Source organism: Esox lucius, chromosome 1 (assembly GCF_011004845.1).
Source record: "Esox lucius isolate fEsoLuc1 chromosome 1, fEsoLuc1.pri, whole genome shotgun sequence".
NCBI lineage: Eukaryota > Metazoa > Chordata > Actinopteri > Esociformes > Esocidae > Esox > Esox lucius.
Window position 1 is genome coordinate 38,090,251 of NC_047569.1, and position 25,807 is coordinate 38,116,057.

Sequence of the window (25,807 nt, forward strand, 5' to 3'; positions counted from 1 at the left end):
TATCCTTAGGTCATTGAGAGGGCAGAATCCTGACCATGGCAGGCTTGGGGATGTAGATCAGTGGTAGAGCGCATGCTTCGCATGTATGAGGTCCTGGGTTCAATCCCTAGCTTCTCCATGCGGTAGTTGTTTTTAGTTCATTTTCCCTTTGCTCCACACCTGTTCTGCTTCTCCGCCAGTGGTTTGCCAACGGCAGTCCTGTACTGTCACCAAAAGTCACTTTTTCCCTGACCGGGAACCCAACCATTGAATGCGCCGAATCCAGACCACTATCCCTCCAGGTACTGGTTTGGCGACGCCCACTTTGATTTAGGTCCAGATTCAATACAGGAACTGGTGTTGCCGCGGTCAAGATGTAATGCTAAGGGCTGACCACCAGGGAGAGAGGAGACACTGACTTCCCGCAAGCAGCTCAATAGATTCCCCACTTTAATTAATGGGCATATCCACATGGCCTTCAATCTCAGCTGGTCATTTCCCTCTACAAGCCTTCAGCATCAACTCTGAGCCTATACATCGGTTACCGGGCGGCTGGTCCGGGGCGGTACACCTTCGATAGCTCAGTTGGTAGAGCGGAGGACTGTAGTTGAGAGAGTGGCTTTCTATAGGTCGCTCTTTCAAATCCGGTTCGAAGGATGTCTTTTTTTATTTCGGTATTGCGAGATGAGGATGCCGAATTAGCAGAGGGGGGGGACGAGGGCCAATCCTCGATTCTCACAAAAAGCCTTGTTTCCCTGAGCGGGAATCGAACCCGGGCCGCGGCGGTGAAAGCGCCGAATCCTAACCACTAGACCACCAGGGAATGGTGACAGGCACACAGGTGGTAGAGCACATTCAATAGCATGTATGAGGTCCTGGGTACACTGCCCATCTTCTACCTTGGGATTTTTCTTGCTAGTAGACCCTTTCGAATCACTGTCCGCCTGCTAGATCGCATCTTGGCATATTGGGTTGAACAGCTTGTGCTTGGCCTGGCTCCATAACCAGAGCTCGCCTCCAGGGATAGAGACGGAGAAAACTGTACATTTTACAATGGCTGAATCACCTACTTTCAGGAGCATGTCGAGCCTGCTGGGCATGGTGGCCAAGTGGTAAGGCGTCGGTCTCGTAAACCGAAGAGCACGGGTTCAATCCCCGTCCGTGCCTGTGAAATGTTGTTTCTTGCAGTCCCTTTCGGATCACTGTCGACCTGCTAGGTCGCGTCTAGGCGTGATGAACAGCTTGCTCTTGCTAGTGTGGAGTCATAGGCTCGGTTCCATATCTAGTTGTTTGTTATCCTTCCTTTGCCATGTAAAAGCAAGAGCTCTCCACCAGGGATAGAGGTGCCAACTTCGATTGCTCAGTTGCTGATGCGGGATACTGTAGGTCAACGAGTGGCTATCCTTAGGTCATTGAGAGGGCAGAATCCTGACCACCACGGATAGAGTGTCCACTGTTCTCTTGTAGAGCACATGCACAGCATATATGAGGTCCAGGCTTCACTCCCCATCTTGTTCCTTGGAATGTTTCTTACTGCAACAAATGTGGCTTTTTACTTCCACCCTTCGCAACGTCGACAGAAGTTTCAAGAAGAGTAGGGGAACATGGTGCGATGGCCGAGTGAAGATTTAGCATTCTTTCTGGGAATTTGTCAAAGGAAGTCCTCCACATTCACCAATGCAGATCATTTCCCTGAGGGGGGTTTGAAACCAGGCCGCGGGGGTGAGAGCCCCTAATCCTAACCACTAGACCACAAGACACAGGACCGAAACTGGTGACACTGTTGCCAAGCGCTGAAGCGCTACCCGGGACCGCCAAATATGGTGATGAAGCTTAGTGGTAGAGCGTATGCTTTGCTTCTGTGATATCCTGGGTTCAGACCCCAACCTGAAATCACTTGACTTCCTCTATTCACAATGTCAACCTAATTTACAAGAAGTGTGGGGGACGTGTTAGGTTTGCAGAGTGACAAATGGAAGATTGTGTATTCGTTTTCTATCCGTTAATTTCAGCAAAGTCGTTGTGGTTTTGGCGTTCCTCATTTTGATGGTACTGAAAGCTGACCTGCATAGACTAAGGTCATGTCAGGCTTGGGGATGTAGCTCAGTGGTAGAGCGCATGCTTCGCATGTATGAGGTCCTGGGTTCAATCCCCAGCTTCTCCATGCGGTAGTTGTTTGTAGTTCATTTTCCGTTTGCTCCACACCTGTTCTGCTCCACACCTGTTCTGCTTCTCCGCCAGTGGTTTGCCAACGGCAGTCCTCTACTGTCACCAAAAGTCACTTTTTCCCTGACCGGGAACCCAACCATTGAATGCGCCGAATCCAGACCACTATCCCTCCAGGTACTGGTTTGGCGACGCCCACTTTGATTTAGGTCCAGATTCAATACAGGAACTGGTGTTGCCGCGGTCAAGATGTAATGCTAAGAGCTGACCACCAGGGAGAGAGGAGACACTGACTTCCCGCAAGCAGCTCAATAGATTCCCCACTTTAATTAATGGGCATATCCACATGGCCTTCAATCTCAGCTGGTCATTTCCCTCTACAAGCCTTCAGCATCAACTCTGAGCCTATACATCGGTTACCGGGCGGCTGGTCCGGGGCGGTACACCTTCGATAGCTCAGTTGGTAGAGCGGAGGACTGTAGTTGAGAGAGTGGCTTTCTATAGGTCGCTCTTTCAAATCCGGTTCGAAGGATGTCTTTTTTTATTTCGGTATTGCGAGATGAGGATGCCGAATTAGCAGAGGGGGGGGACGAGGGCCAATCCTCGATTCTCACAAAAAGCCTTGTTTCCCTGAGCCAGGAATCGAACCCGGGCCGCGGCGGTGAAAGCGCCGAATCCTAACCACTAGACCACCAGGGAATGGTGACAGGCACACAGGTGGTAGAGCACATTCAATAGCATGTATGAGGTCCTGGGTACACTGCCCATCTTCTACCTTGGGATTTTTCTTGCTAGTAGACCCTTTCGAATCACTGTCCGCCTGCTAGATCGCATCTTGGCATATTGGGTTGAACAGCTTGTGCTTGGCCTGGCTCCATAACCAGAGCTCGCCTCCAGGGATAGAGACGGAGAAAACTGTACATTTTACAATGGCTGAATCACCTACTTTCAGGAGCATGTCGAGCCTGCTGGGCATGGTGGCCAAGTGGTAAGGCGTCGGTCTCGTAAACCGAAGAGCACGGGTTCAATCCCCGTCCGTGCCTGTGAAATGTTGTTTCTTGCAGTCCCTTTCGGATCACTGTCGACCTGCTAGGTCGCGTCTAGGCGTGATGAACAGCTTGCTCTTGCTAGTGTGGAGTCATAGGCTCGGTTCCATATCTAGTTGTTTGTTATCCTTCCTTTGCCATGTAAAAGCAAGAGCTCTCCACCAGGGATAGAGGTGCCAACTTCGATTGCTCAGTTGCTGATGCGGGATACTGTAGGTCAACGAGTGGCTATCCTTAGGTCATTGAGAGGGCAGAATCCTGACCACCACGGATAGAGTGTCCACTGTTCTCTTGTAGAGCACATGCACAGCATATATGAGGTCCAGGCTTCACTCCCCATCTTGTTCCTTGGAATGTTTCTTACTGCAACAAATGTGGCTTTTTACTTCCACCCTTCGCAACGTCGACAGAAGTTTCAAGAAGAGTAGGGGAACATGGTGCGATGGCCGAGTGAAGATTTAGCATTCTTTCTGGGAATTTGTCAAAGGAAGTCCTCCACATTCACCAATGCAGATCATTTCCCTGAGGGGGGTTTGAAACCAGGCCGCGGGGGTGAGAGCCCCTAATCCTAACCACTAGACCACAAGACACAGGACCGAAACTGGTGACACTGTTGCCAAGCGCTGAAGCGCTACCCGGGACCGCCAAATATGGTGATGAAGCTTAGTGGTAGAGCGTATGCTTTGCTTCTGTGATATCCTGGGTTCAGACCCCAACCTGAAATCACTTGACTTCCTCTATTCACAATGTCAACCTAATTTACAAGAAGTGTGGGGGACGTGTTAGGTTTGCAGAGTGACAAATGGAAGATTGTGTATTCGTTTTCTATCCGTTAATTTCAGCAAAGTCGTTGTGGTTTTGGCGTTCCTCATTTTGATGGTACTGAAAGCTGACCTGCATAGACTAAGGTCATGTCAGGCTTGGGGATGTAGCTCAGTGGTAGAGCGCATGCTTCGCATGTATGAGGTCCTGGGTTCAATCCCCAGCTTCTCCATGCGGTAGTTGTTTGTAGTTCATTTTCCGTTTGCTCCACACCTGTTCTGCTCCACACCTGTTCTGCTCCACACCTGTTCTGCTTCTCCGCCAGTGGTTTGCCAACGGCAGTCCTCTACTGTCACCAAAAGTCACTTTTTCCCTGACCGGGAACCCAACCATTGAATGCGCCGAATCCAGACCACTATCCCTCCAGGTACTGGTTTGGCGACGCCCACTTTGATTTAGGTCCAGATTCAATACAGGAACTGGTGTTGCCGCGGTCAAGATGTAATGCTAAGAGCTGACCACCAGGGAGAGAGGAGACACTGACTTCCCGCAAGCAGCTCAATAGATTCCCCACTTTAATTAATGGGCATATCCACATGGCCTTCAATCTCAGCTGGTCATTTCCCTCTACAAGCCTTCAGCATCAACTCTGAGCCTATACATCGGTTACCGGGCGGCTGGTCCGGGGCGGTACACCTTCGATAGCTCAGTTGGTAGAGCGGAGGACTGTAGTTGAGAGAGTGGCTTTCTATAGGTCGCTCTTTCAAATCCGGTTCGAAGGATGTCTTTTTTTATTTCGGTATTGCGAGATGAGGATGCCGAATTAGCAGAGGGGGGGGACGAGGGCCAATCCTCGATTCTCACAAAAAGCCTTGTTTCCCTGACCGGGAATCGAACCCGGGCCGCGGCGGTGAAAGCGCCGAATCCTAACCACTAGACCACCAGGGAATGGTGACAGGCACACAGGTGGTAGAGCACATTCAATAGCATGTATGAGGTCCTGGGTACACTGCCCATCTTCTACCTTGGGATTTTTCTTGCTAGTAGACCCTTTCGAATCACTGTCCGCCTGCTAGATCGCATCTTGGCATATTGGGTTGAACAGCTTGTGCTTGGCCTGGCTCCATAACCAGAGCTCGCCTCCAGGGATAGAGACGGAGAAAACTGTACATTTTACAATGGCTGAATCACCTACTTTCAGGAGCACGTCGAGCCTGCTGGGCATGGTGGCCAAGTGGTAAGGCGTCGGTCTCGTAAACCGAAGAGCACGGGTTCAATCCCCGTCCGTGCCTGTGAAATGTTGTTTCTTGCAGTCCCTTTCGGATCACTGTCGACCTGCTAGGTCGCGTCTAGGCGTGATGAACAGCTTGCTCTTGCTAGTGTGGAGTCATAGGCTCGGTTCCATATCTAGTTGTTTGTTATCCTTCCTTTGCCATGTAAAAGCAAGAGCTCTCCACCAGGGATAGAGGTGCCAACTTCGATTGCTCAGTTGCTGATGCGGGATACTGTAGGTCAACGAGTGGCTATCCTTAGGTCATTGAGAGGGCAGAATCCTGACCACCACGGATAGAGTGTCCACTGTTCTCTTGTAGAGCACATGCACAGCATATATGAGGTCCAGGCTTCACTCCCCATCTTGTTCCTTGGAATGTTTCTTACTGCAACAAATGTGGCTTTTTACTTCCACCCTTCGCAACGTCGACAGAAGTTTCAAGAAGAGTAGGGGAACATGGTGCGATGGCCGAGTGAAGATTTAGCATCCTTTCTGGGAATTTGTCAAAGGAAGTCCTCCACATTCACCAATGCAGATCATTTCCCTGAGGGGGGTTTGAAACCAGGCCGCGGGGGTGAGAGCCCCTAATCCTAACCACTAGACCACAAGACACAGGACCGAAACTGGTGACACTGTTGCCAAGCGCTGAAGCGCTACCCGGGACCGCCAAATATGGTGATGAAGCTTAGTGGTAGAGCGTATGCTTTGCTTCTGTGATATCCTGGGTTCAGACCCCAACCTGAAATCACTTGACTTCCTCTATTCACAATGTCAACCTAATTTACAAGAAGTGTGGGGGACGTGTTAGGTTTGCAGAGTGACAAATGGAAGATTGTGTATTCGTTTTCTATCCGTTAATTTCAGCAAAGTCGTTGTGGTTTTGGCGTTCCTCATTTTGATGGTACTGAAAGCTGACCTGCATAGACTAAGGTCGCGGCAGGCTTGGGGATGTAGCTCAGTGGTAGAGCGCATGCTTCGCATGTATGAGGTCCTGGGTTCAATCCCCAGCTTCTCCATGCGGTAGTTGTTTGTAGTTCATTTTCCGTTTGCTCCACACCTGTTCTGCTTCTCCGCCAGTGGTTTGCCAACGGCAGTCCTCTACTGTCACCAAAAGTCACTTTTTCCCTGACCGGGAACCCAACCATTGAATGCGCCGAATCCAGACCACTATCCCTCCAGGTACTGGTTTGGCGACGCCCACTTTGATTTAGGTCCAGATTCAATACAGGAACTGGTGTTGCCGCGGTCAAGATGTAATGCTAAGAGCTGACCACCAGGGAGAGAGGAGACACTGACTTCCCGCAAGCAGCTCAATAGATTCCCCACTTTAATTAATGGGCATATCCACATGGCCTTCAATCTCAGCTGGTCATTTCCCTCTACAAGCCTTCAGCATCAACTCTGAGCCTATACATCGGTTACCGGGCGGCTGGTCCGGGGCGGTACACCTTCGATAGCTCAGTTGGTAGAGCGGAGGACTGTAGTTGAGAGAGTGGCTTTCTATAGGTCGCTCTTTCAAATCCGGTTCGAAGGATGTCTTTTTTTATTTCGGTATTGCGAGATGAGGATGCCGAATTAGCAGAGGGGGGGGACGAGGGCCAATCCTCGATTCTCACAAAAAGCCTTGTTTCCCTGACCGGGAATCGAACCCGGGCCGCGGCGGTGAAAGCGCCGAATCCTAACCACTAGACCACCAGGGAATGGTGACAGGCACACAGGTGGTAGAGCACATTCAATAGCATGTATGAGGTCCTGGGTACACTGCCCATCTTCTACCTTGGGATTTTTCTTGCTAGTAGACCCTTTCGAATCACTGTCCGCCTGCTAGATCGCATCTTGGCATATTGGGTTGAACAGCTTGTGCTTGGCCTGGCTCCATAACCAGAGCTCGCCTCCAGGGATAGAGACGGAGAAAACTGTACATTTTACAATGGCTGAATCACCTACTTTCAGGAGCACGTCGAGCCTGCTGGGCATGGTGGCCAAGTGGTAAGGCGTCGGTCTCGTAAACCGAAGAGCACGGGTTCAATCCCCGTCCGTGCCTGTGAAATGTTGTTTCTTGCAGTCCCTTTCGGATCACTGTCGACCTGCTAGGTCGCGTCTAGGCGTGATGAACAGCTTGCTCTTGCTAGTGTGGAGTCATAGGCTCGGTTCCATATCTAGTTGTTTGTTATCCTTCCTTTGCCATGTAAAAGCAAGAGCTCTCCACCAGGGATAGAGGTGCCAACTTCGATTGCTCAGTTGCTGATGCGGGATACTGTAGGTCAACGAGTGGCTATCCTTAGGTCATTGAGAGGGCAGAATCCTGACCACCACGGATAGAGTGTCCACTGTTCTCTTGTAGAGCACATGCACAGCATATATGAGATCCAGGCTTCACTCCCCATCTTGTTCCTTGGAATGTTTCTTACTGCAACAAATGTGGCTTTTTACTTCCACCCTTCGCAACGTCGACAGAAGTTTCAAGAAGAGTAGGGGAACATGGTGCGATGGCCGAGTGAAGATTTAGCATCCTTTCTGGGAATTTGTCAAAGGAAGTCCTCCACATTCACCAATGCAGATCATTTCCCTGAGGGGGGTTTGAAACCAGGCCGCGGGGGTGAGAGCCCCTAATCCTAACCACTAGACCACAAGACACAGGACCGAAACTGGTGACACTGTTGCCAAGCGCTGAAGCGCTACCCGGGACCGCCAAATATGGTGATGAAGCTTAGTGGTAGAGCGTATGCTTTGCTTCTGTGATATCCTGGGTTCAGACCCCAACCTGAAATCACTTGACTTCCTCTATTCACAATGTCAACCTAATTTACAAGAAGTGTGGGGGACGTGTTAGGTTTGCAGAGTGACAAATGGAAGATTGTGTATTCGTTTTCTATCCGTTAATTTCAGCAAAGTCGTTGTGGTTTTGGCGTTCCTCATTTTGATGGTACTGAAAGCTGACCTGCATAGACTAAGGTCATGGCAGGCTTGGGGATGTAGCTCAGTGGTAGAGCGCATGCTTCGCATGTATGAGGTCCTGGGTTCAATCCCCAGCTTCTCCATGCGGTAGTTGTTTGTAGTTCATTTTCCGTTTGCTCCACACCTGTTCTGCTTCTCCGCCAGTGGTTTGCCAACGGCAGTCCTCTACTGTCACCAAAAGTCACTTTTTCCCTGACCGGGAACCCAACCATTGAATGCGCCGAATCCAGACCACTATCCCTCCAGGTACTGGTTTGGCGACGCCCACTTTGATTTAGGTCCAGATTCAATACAGGAACTGGTGTTGCCGCGGTCAAGATGTAATGCTAAGAGCTGACCACCAGGGAGAGAGGAGACACTGACTTCCCGCAAGCAGCTCAATAGATTCCCCACTTTAATTAATGGGCATATCCACATGGCCTTCAATCTCAGCTGGTCATTTCCCTCTACAAGCCTTCAGCATCAACTCTGAGCCTATACATCGGTTACCGGGCGGCTGGTCCGGGGCGGTACACCTTCGATAGCTCAGTTGGTAGAGCGGAGGACTGTAGTTGAGAGAGTGGCTTTCTATAGGTCGCTCTTTCAAATCCGGTTCGAAGGATGTCTTTTTTTATTTCGGTATTGCGAGATGAGGATGCCGAATTAGCAGAGGGGGGGGACGAGGGCCAATCCTCGATTCTCACAAAAAGCCTTGTTTCCCTGACCGGGAATCGAACCCGGGCCGCGGCGGTGAAAGCGCCGAATCCTAACCACTAGACCACCAGGGAATGGTGACAGGCACACAGGTGGTAGAGCACATTCAATAGCATGTATGAGGTCCTGGGTACACTGCCCATCTTCTACCTTGGGATTTTTCTTGCTAGTAGACCCTTTCGAATCACTGTCCGCCTGCTAGATCGCATCTTGGCATATTGGGTTGAACAGCTTGTGCTTGGCCTGGCTCCATAACCAGAGCTCGCCTCCAGGGATAGAGACGGAGAAAACTGTACATTTTACAATGGCTGAATCACCTACTTTCAGGAGCATGTCGAGCCTGCTGGGCATGGTGGCCAAGTGGTAAGGCGTCGGTCTCGTAAACCGAAGAGCACGGGTTCAATCCCCGTCCGTGCCTGTGAAATGTTGTTTCTTGCAGTCCCTTTCGGATCACTGTCGACCTGCTAGGTCGCGTCTAGGCGTGATGAACAGCTTGCTCTTGCTAGTGTGGAGTCATAGGCTCGGTTCCATATCTAGTTGTTTGTTATCCTTCCTTTGCCATGTAAAAGCAAGAGCTCTCCACCAGGGATAGAGGTGCCAACTTCGATTGCTCAGTTGCTGATGCGGGATACTGTAGGTCAACGAGTGGCTATCCTTAGGTCATTGAGAGGGCAGAATCCTGACCACCACGGATAGAGTGTCCACTGTTCTCTTGTAGAGCACATGCACAGCATATATGAGGTCCAGGCTTCACTCCCCATCTTGTTCCTTGGAATGTTTCTTACTGCAACAAATGTGGCTTTTTACTTCCACCCTTCGCAACGTCGACAGAAGTTTCAAGAAGAGTAGGGGAACATGGTGCGATGGCCGAGTGAAGATTTAGCATCCTTTCTGGGAATTTGTCAAAGGAAGTCCTCCACTTCCTTTGACAAAGAAGAACTGCCACCTTAACGTGGTGGAGGGGTTTGAGTACCCGAGTGACCCTAGGAGCTATGTTGTCTGGGGCTATATGCCCCTGGTAGGGTCTCCCAAGGCAAACAGGTCTTAGGCGACGGGTCAGACTAAGAGCGGTTCAAAACCCCTTAATGAAGAATAAAATTTTGAGTACCGTGACGTCGCCCGGTATGGCGCAGCCGGGGCCCCACCCCGGAGCCAGGCCCGGGGTTGGGGCTCGAATGCGAGCGCCTGGTGGCCGGGCCTTCCCCCATGGGGCCCGGCCGGGCTCAGCCCGAACGGGTGACGTGGGGCCGCCCTCCCGTGGGCTCACCACCCACAGGAGGGACCATAAGGGGCCGGTGCAAAGAGGATCGGGCGGCAGTCGAAGGCAGGGGCCTAGACAACCCGATCTCTGGACACAGAAACTGGCTCTAGGGACGTGGAATGTCACCTCGCTGGCGGGGAAGGAGCCTGAGTTAGTGCGTGAGGTTGAGAGGTTCCGATTAGAGGTAGTCGGGATCACCTCTACGCACGGCTTGGGCTCTGGAACCACACTCCTTGAGAGAGGATGGACTCTTCACCACTCTGGAGTTGCCCATGGTGAGAGGCGGCGGGCTGGTGTGGGTTTGCTTATAGCTCCCCAGCTCTGCCGCCATGTGTTGGAGTTTACCCCGGTGAACGAGAGGGTCGTTTCCCTGCGCCTACGGGTCGGGGATAGGTCTCTCACTGTTGTTTGTGCCTACGGGCCGAACCGCAGTGCAGAGTACCCGACCTTCTTGGAGTCTCTGGGAGGGGTGCTGGAAAGTGCTCCGACTGGGGACTCTATTGTTCTACTGGGGGACTTCAACGCCCACGTGGGCAACGACAGTGACACCTGGAGGGGCGTGATTGGGAGGAACGGCCCCCCTGATCTGAACCCGAGTGGTGTTCAGTTATTGGACTTCTGTGCTAGTCACAGTTTGTCCATAACGAACACCATGTTCAAGCATAAGGGTGTCCATCAGTGCACGTGGCACCAGGACACCCTAGGCCGCAGGTCGATGATCGACTTTGTTGTCGTCTCATCTGACCTGCGGCCGTATGTCTTGGACACTCGGGTGAAGAGAGGGGCGGAGCTGTCAACTGATCACCATCTGGTGGTGAGTTGGATCCGATGGCGGGGGAGGAAGCTGGACAGACTCGGCAGGCCCAAACGTACTGTAAGGGTCTGCTGGGAACGTCTGGCCGAGTCTCCTGTCAGAGAGATCTTTAACTCCCACCTCCGGCAGAGCTTCGACTGGATCCCGAGGGAGGTTGGAGATATTGAGTCCGAGTGGACCATGTTCTCCACCGCCATTGTCGAAGCGGCCGCTCGGAGCTGTGGCCGTAAGGTCTCCGGTGCCTGTCGAGGCGGCAATCCCCGAACCCGGTGGTGGACACCGGAAGTAAGGGATGCCGTCAAGCTGAAGAAGGAGTCCTATCAGGCCTGGTTGGCTTGTGGGACTCCTGAGGCAGCTGACGGGTACCGACAGGCCAAGCGGGCTGCAGCCCGGGTGGTTGTGGAGGCAAAAACTCGGGCCTGGGAGGAGTTCGGTGAGGCCATGGAGAAGGACTATCGGCTGGCCTCGAAGAGATTCTGGCAAACCATCCGGCGCCTCAGGAGAGGGAAACAGTGCCCTACCAACGCTGTTTACAGTAGAGGTGGGCAGCTGTTGACCTCAACTGAGGATGTCGTCGGGCGGTGGAAGGAGTACTTCGAGGATCTCCTCAATCCCGCTGACATGTCTTCCATTGAGGAAGCAGAGGATGAGGGCTCAGTGGTGGACTCGTCCATCACCCGGGCTGAAGTCACAGAGGTGGTCAAGAAACTCCTCGGTGGCAAGGCACCGGGGGTGGATGAGATCCGCCCTGAGTACCTCAAGTCTCTGGATGTTGTGGGGCTGTCTTGGTTGACACGCCTGTGCAACATCGCGTGGCGGTCGGGGACAGTGCCTCTGGGATGGCAGACCGGGGTGGTGGTCCCTCTTTTTAAGAAGGGGGACCGGAGGGTGTGTTCCAACTATAGGGGGATCACACTTCTCAGCCTCCCCGGGAAAGTCTATGCCAGGGTTCTGGAGAGGAGAATACGGCCGATAGTAGAACCTCGGATTCAGGAGGAACAGTGTGGTTTTCGTCCGGGCCGTGGAACACTGGACCAGCTCTATACCCTCTACAGGGTGTTGGAGGGTTCATGGGAGTTTGCCCAACCAATCCACATGTGTTTTGTGGATTTGGAGAAGGCATTCGACTGTGTCCCTCGCAGCATCTTGTGGAGGGTGCTTGGGGAATATGGGGTCCTGGGTCCTTTGCTAAGGGCTGTCAGGTCCCTATACAACCGAAGCAGGAGCTTGGTCCGCATTGCCGGCAGTAAGTCAGACTTGTTCCCAGTGCATGTTGGACTCCGGCAGGGCTGCCCTTTGTCACCGGTTCTGTTTGTAATTTTTATGGACAGAATTTCTAGGCGCAGCCAGGGGCCGGAGGGTGTCAGGTTTGGGGACCACACGATTTCGTCTCTGCTCTTTGCAGATGATGTTGTCGTGTTGGCCCCTTCTAACCAGGACCTTCAGCATGCACTGGGACGGTTTGCAGCCGAGTGTGAAGCGGTGGGGATGAAAATCAGTACCTCCAAATCCGAGGCCATGGTCCTCAGTCGGAAAAGGGTGGCTTGCCCACTTCAGGTTGGTGGAGAGTGCCTGCCTCAAGTGGAGGAGTTTAAGTATCTAGGGGTCTTGTTCACGAGTGAGGGAAGGATGGAACGGGAAATTGACAGACGGATCGGTGCAGCTTCTGCAGTAATGCAGTCGATGTATCGGTCTGTCGTGGTGAAGAAAGAGCTGAGCCGCAAGGCGAAGCTCTCGATTTACCAGTCAATCTACGTTCCTACTCTCACCTATGGTCATGAGCTTTGGGTCATGACCGAAAGGACAAGATCCCGGATACAGGCGGCCGAAATGAGTTTTCTCCGCAGGGTGGCTGGGCGATCCCTTAGAGATAGGGTGAGAAGCTCGGTCACCCGGGAGGAGCTCAGAGTAGAGCCGTTGCTCCTCCACATCGAGAGGGGTCAGCTGAGGTGGCTTGGGCATCTTTTTCGGATGCCTCCGGAACGCCTTCCTGGGAAGGTGTTCCGGTCCCATCCCACCGGGAGGAGACCCCGGGGAAGACCTAGGACACGCTGGAGGGACTATGTCTCCCGGCTGGCCTGGGAACGCCTCGGTGTCCCCCCGGAAGAGCTAGAGGAAGTGTCTGGGGAGAGGGAAGTCTGGGCATCCCTGCTTAGACTGCTGCCCCCGCGACCCGGCCCCGGATAAGCGGTAGAAGATGGATGGATGGAGATGGAGAAGTCCTCCACATTCACCAATGCAGATCATTTCCCTGAGGGGGGTTTGAAACCAGGCCGCGGGGGTGAGAGCCCCTAATCCTAACCACTAGACCACAAGACACAGGACCGAAACTGGTGACACTGTTGCCAAGCGCTGAAGCGCTACCCGGGACCGCCAAATATGGTGATGAAGCTTAGTGGTAGAGCGTATGCTTTGCTTCTGTGATATCCTGGGTTCAGACCCCAACCTGAAATCACTTGACTTCCTCTATTCACAATGTCAACCTAATTTACAAGAAGTGTGGGGGACGTGTTAGGTTTGCAGAGTGACAAATGGAAGATTGTGTATTCGTTTTCTATCCGTTAATTTCAGCAAAGTCGTTGTGGTTTTGGCGTTCCTCATTTTGATGGTACTGAAAGCTGACCTGCATAGACTAAGGTCGCGGCAGGCTTGGGGATGTAGCTCAGTGGTAGAGCGCATGCTTCGCATGTATGAGGTCCTGGGTTCAATCCCCAGCTTCTCCATGCGGTAGTTGTTTGTAGTTCATTTTCCGTTTGCTCCACACCTGTTCTGCTTCTCCGCCAGTGGTTTGCCAACGGCAGTCCTCTACTGTCACCAAAAGTCACTTTTTCCCTGACCGGGAACCCAACCATTGAATGCGCCGAATCCAGACCACTATCCCTCCAGGTACTGGTTTGGCGACGCCCACTTTGATTTAGGTCCAGATTCAATACAGGAACTGGTGTTGCCGCGGTCAAGATGTAATGCTAAGAGCTGACCACCAGGGAGAGAGGAGACACTGACTTCCCGCAAGCAGCTCAATAGATTCCCCACTTTAATTAATGGGCATATCCACATGGCCTTCAATCTCAGCTGGTCATTTCCCTCTACAAGCCTTCAGCATCAACTCTGAGCCTATACATCGGTTACCGGGCGGCTGGTCCGGGGCGGTACACCTTCGATAGCTCAGTTGGTAGAGCGGAGGACTGTAGTTGAGAGAGTGGCTTTCTATAGGTCGCTCTTTCAAATCCGGTTCGAAGGATGTCTTTTTTTATTTCGGTATTGCGAGATGAGGATGCCGAATTAGCAGAGGGGGGGGACGAGGGCCAATCCTCGATTCTCACAAAAAGCCTTGTTTCCCTGACCGGGAATCGAACCCGGGCCGCGGCGGTGAAAGCGCCGAATCCTAACCACTAGACCACCAGGGAATGGTGACAGGCACACAGGTGGTAGAGCACATTCAATAGCATGTATGAGGTCCTGGGTACACTGCCCATCTTCTACCTTGGGATTTTTCTTGCTAGTAGACCCTTTCGAATCACTGTCCGCCTGCTAGATCGCATCTTGGCATATTGGGTTGAACAGCTTGTGCTTGGCCTGGCTCCATAACCAGAGCTCGCCTCCAGGGATAGAGACGGAGAAAACTGTACATTTTACAATGGCTGAATCACCTACTTTCAGGAGCACGTCGAGCCTGCTGGGCATGGTGGCCAAGTGGTAAGGCGTCGGTCTCGTAAACCGAAGAGCACGGGTTCAATCCCCGTCCGTGCCTGTGAAATGTTGTTTCTTGCAGTCCCTTTCGGATCACTGTCGACCTGCTAGGTCGCGTCTAGGCGTGATGAACAGCTTGCTCTTGCTAGTGTGGAATCATAGGCTCGGTTCCATATCTAGTTGTTTGTTATCCTTCCTTTGCCATGTAAAAGCAAGAGCTCTCCACCAGGGATAGAGGTGCCAACTTCGATTGCTCAGTTGCTGATGCGGGATACTGTAGGTCAACGAGTGGCTATCCTTAGGTCATTGAGAGGGCAGAATCCTGACCACCACGGATAGAGTGTCCACTGTTCTCTTGTAGAGCACATGCACAGCATATATGAGGTCCAGGCTTCACTCCCCATCTTGTTCCTTGGAATGTTTCTTACTGCAACAAATGTGGCTTTTTACTTCCACCCTTCGCAACGTCGACAGAAGTTTCAAGAAGAGTAGGGGAACATGGTGCGATGGCCGAGTGAAGATTTAGCATCCTTTCTGGGAATTTGTCAAAGGAAGTCCTCCACATTCACCAATGCAGATCATTTCCCTGAGGGGGGTTTGAAACCAGGCCGCGGGGGTGAGAGCCCCTAATCCTAACCACTAGACCACAAGACACAGGACCGAAACTGGTGACACTGTTGCCAAGCGCTGAAGCGCTACCCGGGACCGCCAAATATGGTGATGAAGCTTAGTGGTAGAGCGTATGCTTTGCTTCTGTGATATCCTGGGTTCAGACCCCAACCTGAAATCACTTGACTTCCTCTATTCACAATGTCAACCTAATTTACAAGAAGTGTGGGGGACGTGTTAGGTTTGCAGAGTGACAAATGGAAGATTGTGTATTCGTTTTCTATCCGTTAATTTCAGCAAAGTCGTTGTGGTTTTGGCGTTCCTCATTTTGATGGTACTGAAAGCTGACCTGCATAGACTAAGGTCGCGGCAGGCTTGGGGATGTAGCTCAGTGGTAGAGCGCATGCTTCGCATGTATGAGGTCCTGGGTTCAATCCCCAGCTTCTCCATGCGGTAGTTGTTTGTAGTTCATTTTCCGTTTGCTCCACACCTGTTCTGCTTCTCCGCCAGTGGTTTGCCAACGGCAGTCCTCTACTGTCACCAAAAGTCACTTTTTCCCTGACCGGGAACCCAACCATTGAATGCGCCGAATCCAGACCACTATCCCTCCAGGTACTGGTTTGGCGACGCCCACTTTGATTTAGGTCCAGATTCAATACAGGAACTGGTGTTGCCGCGGTCAAGATGTAATGCTAAGAGCTGACCACCAGGGAGAGAGGAGACACTGACTTCCCGCAAGCAGCTCAATAGATTCCCCACTTTAATTAATGGGCATATCCACATGGCCTTCAATCTCAGCTGGTCATTTCCCTCTACAAGCCTTCAGCATCAACTCTGAGCCTATACATCGGTTACCGGGCGGCTGGTCCGGGGCGGTACACCTTCGATAGCTCAGTTGGTAGAGCGGAGGACTGTAGTTGAGAGAGTGGCTTTCTATAGGTCGCTCTTTCAAATCCGGTTCGAAGGATGTCTTTTTTTATTTCGGTATTGCGAGATGAGGATGCCGAATTAGCAGAGGGGGGGGACGAGGGCCAATCCTCGATTCTCACAAAAAGCCTTGTTTCCCTGAGCGGGAATCGAACCCGGGCCGCGGCGGTGAAAGCGCCGAATCCTAACCACTAGACCACCAGGGAATGGTGACAGGCACACAGGTGGTAGAGCACATTCAATAGCATGTATGAGGTCCTGGGTACACTGCCCATCTTCTACCTTGGGATTTTTCTTGCTAGTAGACCCTTTCGAATCACTGTCCGCCTGCTAGATCGCATCTTGGCATATTGGGTTGAACAGCTTGTGCTTGGCCTGGCTCCATAACCAGAGCTCGCCTCCAGGGATGGAGACGGAGAAAACTGTACATTTTACAATGGCTGAATCACCTACTTTCAGGAGCACGTCGAGCCTGCTGGGCATGGTGGCCAAGTGGTAAGGCGTCGGTCTCGTAAACCGAAGAGCACGGGTTCAATCCCCGTCCGTGCCTGTGAAATGTTGTTTCTTGCAGTCCCTTTCGGATCACTGTCGACCTGCTAGGTCGCGTCTAGGCGTGATGAACAGCTTGCTCTTGCTAGTGTGGAGTCATAGGCTCGGTTCCATATCTAGTTGTTTGTTATCCTTCCTTTGCCATGTAAAAGCAAGAGCTCTCCACCAGGGATAGAGGTGCCAACTTCGATTGCTCAGTTGCTGATGCGGGATACTGTAGGTCAACGAGTGGCTATCCTTAGGTCATTGAGAGGGCAGAATCCTGACCACCACGGATAGAGTGTCCACTGTTCTCTTGTAGAGCACATGCACAGCATATATGAGATCCAGGCTTCACTCCCCATCTTGTTCCTTGGAATGTTTCTTACTGCAACAAATGTGGCTTTTTACTTCCACCCTTCGCAACGTCGACAGAAGTTTCAAGAAGAGTAGGGGAACATGGTGCGATGGCCGAGTGAAGATTTAGCATCCTTTCTGGGAATTTGTCAAAGGAAGTCCTCCACATTCACCAATGCAGATCATTTCCCTGAGGGGGGTTTGAAACCAGGCCGCGGGGGTGAGAGCCCCTAATCCTAACCACTAGACCACAAGACACAGGACCGAAACTGGTGACACTGTTGCCAAGCGCTGAAGCGCTACCCGGGACCGCCAAATATGGTGATGAAGCTTAGTGGTAGAGCGTATGCTTTGCTTCTGTGATATCCTGGGTTCAGACCCCAACCTGAAATCACTTGACTTCCTCTATTCACAATGTCAACCTAATTTACAAGAAGTGTGGGGGACGTGTTAGGTTTGCAGAGTGACAAATGGAAGATTGTGTATTCGTTTTCTATCCGTTAATTTCAGCAAAGTCGTTGTGGTTTTGGCGTTCCTCATTTTGATGGTACTGAAAGCTGACCTGCATAGACTAAGGTCGCGGCAGGCTTGGGGATGTAGCTCAGTGGTAGAGCGCATGCTTCGCATGTATGAGGTCCTGGGTTCAATCCCCAGCTTCTCCATGCGGTAGTTGTTTGTAGTTCATTTTCCGTTTGCTCCACACCTGTTCTGCTTCTCCGCCAGTGGTTTGCCAACGGCAGTCCTCTACTGTCACCAAAAGTCACTTTTTCCCTGACCGGGAACCCAACCATTGAATGCGCCGAATCCAGACCACTATCCCTCCAGGTACTGGTTTGGCGACGCCCACTTTGATTTAGGTCCAGATTCAATACAGGAACTGGTGTTGCCGCGGTCAAGATGTAATGCTAAGAGCTGACCACCAGGGAGAGAGGAGACACTGACTTCCCGCAAGCAGCTCAATAGATTCCCCACTTTAATTAATGGGCATATCCACATGGCCTTCAATCTCAGCTGGTCATTTCCCTCTACAAGCCTTCAGCATCAACTCTGAGCCTATACATCGGTTACCGGGCGGCTGGTCCGGGGCGGTACACCTTCGATAGCTCAGTTGGTAGAGCGGAGGACTGTAGTTGAGAGAGTGGCTTTCTATAGGTCGCTCTTTCAAATCCGGTTCGAAGGATGTCTTTTTTTATTTCGGTATTGCGAGATGAGGATGCCGAATTAGCAGAGGGGGGGGACGAGGGCCAATCCTCGATTCTCACAAAAAGCCTTGTTTCCCTGACCGGGAATCGAACCCGGGCCGCGGCGGTGAAAGCGCCGAATCCTAACCACTAGACCACCAGGGAATGGTGACAGGCACACAGGTGGTAGAGCACATTCAATAGCATGTATGAGGTCCTGGGTACACTGCCCATCTTCTACCTTGGGATTTTTCTTGCTAGTAGACCCTTTCGAATCACTGTCCGCCTGCTAGATCGCATCTTGGCATATTGGGTTGAACAGCTTGTGCTTGGCCTGGCTCCATAACCAGAGCTCGCCTCCAGGGATAGAGACGGAGAAAACTGTACATTTTACAATGGCTGAATCACCTACTTTCAGGAGCATGTCGAGCCTGCTGGGCATGGTGGCCAAGTGGTAAGGCGTCGGTCTCGTAAACCGAAGAGCACGGGTTCAATCCCCGTCCGTGCCTGTGAAATGTTGTTTCTTGCAGTCCCTTTCGGATCACTGTCGACCTGCTAGGTCGCGTCTAGGCGTGATGAACAGCTTGCTCTTGCTAGTGTGGAGTCATAGGCTCGGTTCCATATCTAGTTGTTTGTTATCCTTCCTTTGCCATGTAAAAGCAAGAGCTCTCCACCAGGGATAGAGGTGCCAACTTCGATTGCTCAGTTGCTGATGCGGGATACTGTAGGTCAACGAGTGGCTATCCTTAGGTCATTGAGAGGGCAGAATCCTGACCACCACGGATAGAGTGTCCACTGTTCTCTTGTAGAGCACATGCACAGCATATATGAGGTCCAGGCTTCACTCCCCATCTTGTTCCTTGGAATGTTTCTTACTGCAACAAATGTGGCTTTTTACTTCCACCCTTCGCAACGTCGACAGAAGTTTCAAGAAGAGTAGGGGAACATGGTGCGATGGCCGAGTGAAGATTTAGCATCCTTTCTGGGAATTTGTCAAAGGAAGTCCTCCACATTCACCAATGCAGATCATTTCCCTGAGGGGGGTTTGAAACCAGGCCGCGGGGGTGAGAGCCCCTAATCCTAACCACTAGACCACAAGACACAGGACCGAAACTGGTGACACTGTTGCCAAGCGCTGAAGCGCTACCCGGGACCGCCAAATATGGTGATGAAGCTTAGTGGTAGAGCGTATGCTTTGCTTCTGTGATATCCTGGGTTCAGACCCCAACCTGAAATCACTTGACTTCCTCTATTCACAATGTCAACCTAATTTACAAGAAGTGTGGGGGACGTGTTAGGTTTGCAGAGTGACAAATGGAAGATTGTGTATTCGTTTTCTATCCGTTAATTTCAGCAAAGTCGTTGTGGTTTTGGCGTTCCTCATTTTGATGGTACTGAAAGCTGACCTGCATAGACTAAGGTCGCGGCAGGCTTGGGGATGTAGCTCAGTGGTAGAGCGCATGCTTCGCATGTATGAGGTCCTGGGTTCAATCCCCAGCTTCTCCATGCGGTAGTTGTTTGTAGTTCATTTTCCGTTTGCTCCACACCTGTTCTGCTTCTCCGCCAGTGGTTTGCCAACGGCAGTCCTCTACTGTCACCAAAAGTCACTTTTTCCCTGACCGGGAACCCAACCATTGAATGCGCCGAATCCAGACCACTATCCCTCCAGGTACTGGTTTGGCGACGCCCACTTTGATTTAGGTCCAGATTCAATACAGGAACTGGTGTTGCCGCGGTCAAGATGTAATGCTAAGAGCTGACCACCAGGGAGAGAGGAGACACTGACTTCCCGCAAGCAGCTCAATAGATTCCCCACTTTAATTAATGGGCATATCCACATGGCCTTCAATCTCAGCTGGTCATTTCCCTCTACAAGCCTTCAGCATCAACTCTGAGCCTATACATCGGTTACCGGGCGGCTGGTCCGGGGCGGTACACCTTCGATAGCTCAGTTGGTAGAGCGGAGGACTGTAGTTGAGAGAGTGGCTTTCTATAGGTCGCTCTTTCAAATCCGGTTCGAAGGATGTCTTTTTTTATTTCGGTATTGCGAGATGAGGATGCCGAATTAGCAGAGGGGGGGGACGAGGGCCAATCCTCGATTCTCACAAAAAGCCTTGTTTCCCTGACCGGGAATCGAACCCGGGCCGCGGCGGTGAAAGCGCCGAATCCTAACCACTAGACCACCAGGGAATGGTGACAGGCACACAGGTGGTAGAGCACATTCAATAGCATGTATGAGGTCCTGGGTACACTGCCCATCTTCTACCTTGGGATTTTTCTTGCTAGTAGACCCTTTCGAATCACTGTCCGCCTGCTAGATCGCATCTTGGCATATTGGGTTGAACAGCTTGTGCTTGGCCTGGCTCCATAACCAGAGCTCGCCTCCAGGGATAGAGACGGAGAAAACTGTACATTTTACAATGGCTGAATCACCTACTTTCAGGAGCATGTCGAGCCTGCTGGGCATGGTGGCCAAGTGGTAAGGCGTCGGTCTCGTAAACCGAAGAGCACGGGTTCAATCCCCGTCCGTGCCTGTGAAATGTTGTTTCTTGCAGTCCCTTTCGGATCACTGTCGACCTGCTAGGTCGCGTCTAGGCGTGATGAACAGCTTGCTCTTGCTAGTGTGGAGTCATAGGCTCGGTTCCATATCTAGTTGTTTGTTATCCTTCCTTTGCCATGTAAAAGCAAGAGCTCTCCACCAGGGATAGAGGTGCCAACTTCGATTGCTCAGTTGCTGATGCGGGATACTGTAGGTCAACGAGTGGCTATCCTTAGGTCATTGAGAGGGCAGAATCCTGACCACCACGGATAGAGTGTCCACTGTTCTCTTGTAGAGCACATGCACAGCATATATGAGATCCAGGCTTCACTCCCCATCTTGTTCCTTGGAATGTTTCTTACTGCAACAAATGTGGCTTTTTACTTCCACCCTTCGCAACGTCGACAGAAGTTTCAAGAAGAGTAGGGGAACATGGTGCGATGGCCGAGTGAAGATTTAGCATTCTTTCTGGGAATTTGTCAAAGGAAGTCCTCCACATTCACCAATGCAGATCATTTCCCTGAGGGGGGTTTGAAACCAGGCCGCGGGGGTGAGAGCCCCTAATCCTAACCACTAGACCACAAGACACAGGACCGAAACTGGTGACACTGTTGCCAAGCGCTGAAGCGCTACCCGGGACCGCCAAATATGGTGATGAAGCTTAGTGGTAGAGCGTATGCTTTGCTTCTGTGATATCCTGGGTTCAGACCCCAACCTGAAATCACTTGACTTCCTCTATTCACAATGTCAACCTAATTTACAAGAAGTGTGGGGGACGTGTTAGGTTTGCAGAGTGACAAATGGAAGATTGTGTATTCGTTTTCTATCCGTTAATTTCAGCAAAGTCGTTGTGGTTTTGGCGTTCCTCATTTTGATGGTACTGAAAGCTGACCTGCATAGACTAAGGTCGCGGCAGGCTTGGGGATGTAGCTCAGTGGTAGAGCGCATGCTTCGCATGTATGAGGTCCTGGGTTCAATCCCCAGCTTCTCCATGCGGTAGTTGTTTGTAGTTCATTTTCCGTTTGCTCCACACCTGTTCTGCTTCTCCGCCAGTGGTTTGCCAACGGCAGTCCTCTACTGTCACCAAAAGTCACTTTTTCCCTGACCGGGAACCCAACCATTGAATGCGCCGAATCCAGACCACTATCCCTCCAGGTACTGGTTTGGCGACGCCCACTTTGATTTAGGTCCAGATTCAATACAGGAACTGGTGTTGCCGCGGTCAAGATGTAATGCTAAGAGCTGACCACCAGGGAGAGAGGAGACACTGACTTCCCGCAAGCAGCTCAATAGATTCCCCACTTTAATTAATGGGCATATCCACATGGCCTTCAATCTCAGCTGGTCATTTCCCTCTACAAGCCTTCAGCATCAACTCTGAGCCTATACATCGGTTACCGGGCGGCTGGTCCGGGGCGGTACACCTTCGATAGCTCAGTTGGTAGAGCGGAGGACTGTAGTTGAGAGAGTGGCTTTCTATAGGTCGCTCTTTCAAATCCGGTTCGAAGGATGTCTTTTTTTATTTCGGTATTGCGAGATGAGGATGCCGAATTAGCAGAGGGGGGGGACGAGGGCCAATCCTCGATTCTCACAAAAAGCCTGGTTTCCCTGACCGGGAATCGAACCCGGGCCGCGGCGGTGAAAGCGCCGAATCTTAACCACTAGACCACCAGGGAATGGTGACAGGCACACAGGTGGTAGAGCATATTCAATAGCATGTATGAGAGTCCTGGGTACACTGCCCATCTTCTACCTTGGGATTTTTCTTGCTAGTAGACCCTAGGTATGAGGTCCTGGCTGCACTACCCATCTTCTACTTTGGGATAGAGACTGGGAAAACTCGCCAACAGGGATAGACTGGGAAAACTGTACATTTTACAATGGCTGAATCACCTACTTTGAGGGAAAACCCCATTCGGCTAGGCATGGTGGCCAAGTGGTAAGGCGTTGGTCTCGTAAACCGAAGAGCACGGGTTCAATCCCCGTCCGTTCCTTTGAAACATTGTTCTTGTAGTCCCTTTCGGATCACTGTCGACCTGGTGGATCGCATATTGTGTTGAACAGCATGTCCTTGCTCTTGCTAGTGTGGTGTCATTGGCCTGGCTCTGTAGCTAGCTGCCTGGGGATTTGTTGTTCTTTCTTTGCCAAGTAAAAGCGAGAGCTCACCACCAGGCACGGAGGTGCCACCTTCGATAGCTCAGTTGGTAGATTGCAGTACTCTAGGTCAACGAGTGGCTATCGGGTTGATAGTTTACTCCTTCTTCCCCACCGGATGGTTTGGGCTTCCTAACCAACAGTCCCCAGTCTGTCAGGTTAGACAACTTCACCCCCTCCAACTTGAACACTGGTGTTCCACAAGTCTGTGTGCTGGGCCCCCTCCTGTACTCCCTCTTCACCCATGACTGCATTCCTGTACGCAATTTCTACATCATCGTCACATTCCGGAAATTACACCAGGGTGGTAGGCCTGATCAATGACAAGTCTGCCAACATAGAGAAGGTCAAGCGCCTGGTGGCATCGTGCGAAGACAACAACCTGGCCCTCAATGCAAAGAAAACCAAAGAGCTTATTAAGGATTACAGGAAGTCTAAAAGCTAGAGTCACGGCCCAGTTCTCATCGATGGCACTTAGGTGGAGCGTGCGCCCAGCTTCAAATTCATGGGTGTCCACATCTCTGAGGACCTCTCCTGGACCCTCAACACCTCAACCCTCGTCAGAAAGGCACAGGAGCACCTATACTTTTTGAGGAGGCTAAAGAAGGCCTGCCTGTCTCCCAAGATCCTTGTGAACTTTTAATGCTGCACAATCAAGAGGATTCTGACTAACTGCACCCCAGTGAAGTTTGGCGGATGCTCAGTGGATGACCGGAATGCCCTGCAAAGAGTGGTGAAAGTTGTTACATGTACATGTCTACCTCGGGACCCTTGTTGCTGCTATCCCTGCATTTCAGTTGAACATGTGTTGATATTATGTGGATTATATAATTTTGAGAGAGAATTGCTTCATGACAGTGTCGGGGAGAAGGGATGTGGGCTGGGGGTTGTATTGGGGAGAGCAAGGGATAATTGTGCTGGGTAGGTCTCTGTTTATGTATCTTAGGACAGGATTAATGAGAAGGATTTAAGCTAGGGAGCCCATAACCTTCCTTTTAGACTTTTTGGAAAGGAAGGAAAAAGCTGCAGTGGTCTCTTCATTTTTTCTGGAGCTGTATTCATAATACATTTAGAATACTAAATTATTACACAGATTCCACAGTTACTACTCATATTCCACACACATGCCAGCACACCAAAATAATAGAAAGAACTATTTATTTTTGTTGTTGGCTTGTTTTATTTCAAACCTGTCTCAAACATTTACAGATTTCCCTCCTCAACCGTTCACACCATATATTGAAGAACAAAGCACAACAATACTCATTCAGGTTTTGGCATTAGGTTCTGCTCCTCTGGAGTAACTCACTGTCATCACATGATCGTGTATACAATACTACTAATAACCATATCAACACCATACTATTATTAATATGCATTTTTTTGTTCTGTACTAGCTTGAAGTCCAGACTTTCAGCTATTATTTGAGTGGATCTGCATCCAAATTATGTGAACAGCATAGGAATTACAGCACTTTTTTTAAGGAACCAAAAGTTATTGGACAGTTACTGGACATTGTTCAGCTTATCTCAGTTAGTTAATTTACAAGCAAATAAAGGGTCTGACTGTGGCATTTCTATGTTCAAGTGTGGCAGTTGCATTAGAAAAGTGTTGCTGTCAACCCTCAATTGTTCTTAACAAGTGCTCTGTCCCTCTCGCGTACTGATATTCCTTACACTTATTCGCGTGCACAATAAGTGTAAGTTATTTACATCTCATAGGAGGACAGATTAACGACTTGTGGCCTTTGACTCTCATGGAGGATTTTCTGGTGTAACTGTAAAATGCCATGGATGAGCAGAGCCAACATGGGTTCTGTGGATGTATGTGGGTCTGGTAAAGCTTGACAACAATGTAGAACTAACGTCGGGCTAAAAACAATGAACGAAATGAACGAAACAACCGTTCAATTAAACGATAAAACGTTGGAAAAGGCTCAGCGTATGATTTTATCTGTGTTCATCATTACAATCAAAAATCTACTACCACATTAATTATTTTAGACCTACCATGTGTGCAAATATCTGTTACAAACATGTCTTTATTATGCTATTGTCTTGGTCTATCTTTCTTGGCGAACGTAAAACTAACAGCGTATTGGGTAGAACTCCGCTGTCTGATAAAACTGACCGAGTCAGTCGTTCGCGAGTCTTTTTACTCAGGCAAAGGCAGCGGCTCCGTGCTCGTTTTCATATATTTTTTTCAGGGCGTCAGTAATCAACTGACTACATTAATTATTATAGTCTGTGTTCAATTATCAGTTATAAACATGTTTTTATGATGTTCCTGCCTTGATCTATTTTTCTTTGCGAATGCACATAGAAGTTGATCGGAGAACTGAGCTGGAGGATCGGGTATGAAGTAAGTGATCATGTTGTAGTAATCCGATGTCAAACTTTCGGATGAACGATACAATTGAACGAGTCAAAAAGGACTTGTGAATCACGAGTCACTAAAATGATTCGTTCAAAACGAACGATTCGTTTGCGAACTGCACATCACTATTGGATATACGTCACTGGGTTATACACTTGCACTGGTCTTTGGCTCCCACTTCAGGTTATAGGCTAGTTGAAAAGTTTCAGACACTGTGGACTATATCTCAAATGTTATTAAGGGGAGCAAGTCAGCCTAACGATCTCTGACAATATCAGAGAAGGCTGCAGTGATTTTAATCTACATTTATTTTGTGTTTTAACACTTGATCACCGGTTCAATGTTTAATTGGAAAACCAAGCATTTCATTGCCATAACTTGTTATTGCAAATGACAAATAAACCTTTTGAACTTAATAAACTAGATTCAATCGAAAGTTAATTTAAACCTGGACTTAAAAGCGGCCGACAGACAGCGGTACAATCTGATGCCGG

General features: G+C 50.5%; 30 non-coding genes across 30 annotated transcripts; 20 read left to right on the forward strand and 10 right to left on the reverse strand.

Annotated features, from left to right (window-relative positions):
• The first annotated feature begins 46 nt into the window (after nucleotides 1-46).
• Nucleotides 47-118, forward strand: trnaa-cgc. The gene has a single exon. It is a non-coding gene; the product is annotated as a tRNA-Ala (tRNA).
• A 612-nt stretch (nucleotides 119-730) lies between these two features.
• On the reverse strand, nucleotides 731-802 carry trnae-uuc. The gene has a single exon. It is a non-coding gene; the product is annotated as a tRNA-Glu (tRNA).
• Nucleotides 803-1,074: 272 nt separating this feature from the next.
• trnat-cgu lies at nucleotides 1,075-1,146 on the forward strand. The gene has a single exon. It is a non-coding gene; the product is annotated as a tRNA-Thr (tRNA).
• Nucleotides 1,147-2,071: 925 nt separating this feature from the next.
• trnaa-cgc lies at nucleotides 2,072-2,143 on the forward strand. Its single transcript has one exon. It is a non-coding gene; the product is annotated as a tRNA-Ala (tRNA).
• A 628-nt stretch (nucleotides 2,144-2,771) lies between these two features.
• trnae-uuc lies at nucleotides 2,772-2,844 on the reverse strand. The gene has a single exon. It is a non-coding gene; the product is annotated as a tRNA-Glu (tRNA).
• Nucleotides 2,845-3,116: 272 nt separating this feature from the next.
• Nucleotides 3,117-3,188, forward strand: trnat-cgu. Its single transcript has one exon. It is a non-coding gene; the product is annotated as a tRNA-Thr (tRNA).
• A 925-nt stretch (nucleotides 3,189-4,113) lies between these two features.
• trnaa-cgc lies at nucleotides 4,114-4,185 on the forward strand. Its single transcript has one exon. It is a non-coding gene; the product is annotated as a tRNA-Ala (tRNA).
• Nucleotides 4,186-4,829: 644 nt separating this feature from the next.
• Nucleotides 4,830-4,901, reverse strand: trnae-uuc. Its single transcript has one exon. It is a non-coding gene; the product is annotated as a tRNA-Glu (tRNA).
• Nucleotides 4,902-5,173: 272 nt separating this feature from the next.
• trnat-cgu lies at nucleotides 5,174-5,245 on the forward strand. Its single transcript has one exon. It is a non-coding gene; the product is annotated as a tRNA-Thr (tRNA).
• Nucleotides 5,246-6,170: 925 nt separating this feature from the next.
• On the forward strand, nucleotides 6,171-6,242 carry trnaa-cgc. The gene has a single exon. It is a non-coding gene; the product is annotated as a tRNA-Ala (tRNA).
• Nucleotides 6,243-6,854: 612 nt separating this feature from the next.
• trnae-uuc lies at nucleotides 6,855-6,926 on the reverse strand. The gene has a single exon. It is a non-coding gene; the product is annotated as a tRNA-Glu (tRNA).
• Nucleotides 6,927-7,198: 272 nt separating this feature from the next.
• trnat-cgu lies at nucleotides 7,199-7,270 on the forward strand. The gene has a single exon. It is a non-coding gene; the product is annotated as a tRNA-Thr (tRNA).
• Nucleotides 7,271-8,195: 925 nt separating this feature from the next.
• On the forward strand, nucleotides 8,196-8,267 carry trnaa-cgc. Its single transcript has one exon. It is a non-coding gene; the product is annotated as a tRNA-Ala (tRNA).
• Nucleotides 8,268-8,879: 612 nt separating this feature from the next.
• Nucleotides 8,880-8,951, reverse strand: trnae-uuc. The gene has a single exon. It is a non-coding gene; the product is annotated as a tRNA-Glu (tRNA).
• A 272-nt stretch (nucleotides 8,952-9,223) lies between these two features.
• Nucleotides 9,224-9,295, forward strand: trnat-cgu. Its single transcript has one exon. It is a non-coding gene; the product is annotated as a tRNA-Thr (tRNA).
• Nucleotides 9,296-13,603: 4,308 nt separating this feature from the next.
• trnaa-cgc lies at nucleotides 13,604-13,675 on the forward strand. The gene has a single exon. It is a non-coding gene; the product is annotated as a tRNA-Ala (tRNA).
• A 612-nt stretch (nucleotides 13,676-14,287) lies between these two features.
• Nucleotides 14,288-14,359, reverse strand: trnae-uuc. The gene has a single exon. It is a non-coding gene; the product is annotated as a tRNA-Glu (tRNA).
• A 272-nt stretch (nucleotides 14,360-14,631) lies between these two features.
• Nucleotides 14,632-14,703, forward strand: trnat-cgu. The gene has a single exon. It is a non-coding gene; the product is annotated as a tRNA-Thr (tRNA).
• A 925-nt stretch (nucleotides 14,704-15,628) lies between these two features.
• On the forward strand, nucleotides 15,629-15,700 carry trnaa-cgc. Its single transcript has one exon. It is a non-coding gene; the product is annotated as a tRNA-Ala (tRNA).
• A 612-nt stretch (nucleotides 15,701-16,312) lies between these two features.
• trnae-uuc lies at nucleotides 16,313-16,384 on the reverse strand. The gene has a single exon. It is a non-coding gene; the product is annotated as a tRNA-Glu (tRNA).
• A 272-nt stretch (nucleotides 16,385-16,656) lies between these two features.
• On the forward strand, nucleotides 16,657-16,728 carry trnat-cgu. The gene has a single exon. It is a non-coding gene; the product is annotated as a tRNA-Thr (tRNA).
• Nucleotides 16,729-17,653: 925 nt separating this feature from the next.
• Nucleotides 17,654-17,725, forward strand: trnaa-cgc. The gene has a single exon. It is a non-coding gene; the product is annotated as a tRNA-Ala (tRNA).
• Nucleotides 17,726-18,337: 612 nt separating this feature from the next.
• trnae-uuc lies at nucleotides 18,338-18,409 on the reverse strand. The gene has a single exon. It is a non-coding gene; the product is annotated as a tRNA-Glu (tRNA).
• Nucleotides 18,410-18,681: 272 nt separating this feature from the next.
• Nucleotides 18,682-18,753, forward strand: trnat-cgu. Its single transcript has one exon. It is a non-coding gene; the product is annotated as a tRNA-Thr (tRNA).
• Nucleotides 18,754-19,678: 925 nt separating this feature from the next.
• Nucleotides 19,679-19,750, forward strand: trnaa-cgc. Its single transcript has one exon. It is a non-coding gene; the product is annotated as a tRNA-Ala (tRNA).
• A 612-nt stretch (nucleotides 19,751-20,362) lies between these two features.
• trnae-uuc lies at nucleotides 20,363-20,434 on the reverse strand. The gene has a single exon. It is a non-coding gene; the product is annotated as a tRNA-Glu (tRNA).
• A 272-nt stretch (nucleotides 20,435-20,706) lies between these two features.
• trnat-cgu lies at nucleotides 20,707-20,778 on the forward strand. The gene has a single exon. It is a non-coding gene; the product is annotated as a tRNA-Thr (tRNA).
• Nucleotides 20,779-21,703: 925 nt separating this feature from the next.
• trnaa-cgc lies at nucleotides 21,704-21,775 on the forward strand. Its single transcript has one exon. It is a non-coding gene; the product is annotated as a tRNA-Ala (tRNA).
• Nucleotides 21,776-22,387: 612 nt separating this feature from the next.
• Nucleotides 22,388-22,459, reverse strand: trnae-uuc. Its single transcript has one exon. It is a non-coding gene; the product is annotated as a tRNA-Glu (tRNA).
• A 246-nt stretch (nucleotides 22,460-22,705) lies between these two features.
• Nucleotides 22,706-22,777, forward strand: trnat-cgu. The gene has a single exon. It is a non-coding gene; the product is annotated as a tRNA-Thr (tRNA).
• The last annotated feature ends 3,030 nt before the right edge of the window (nucleotides 22,778-25,807 follow it).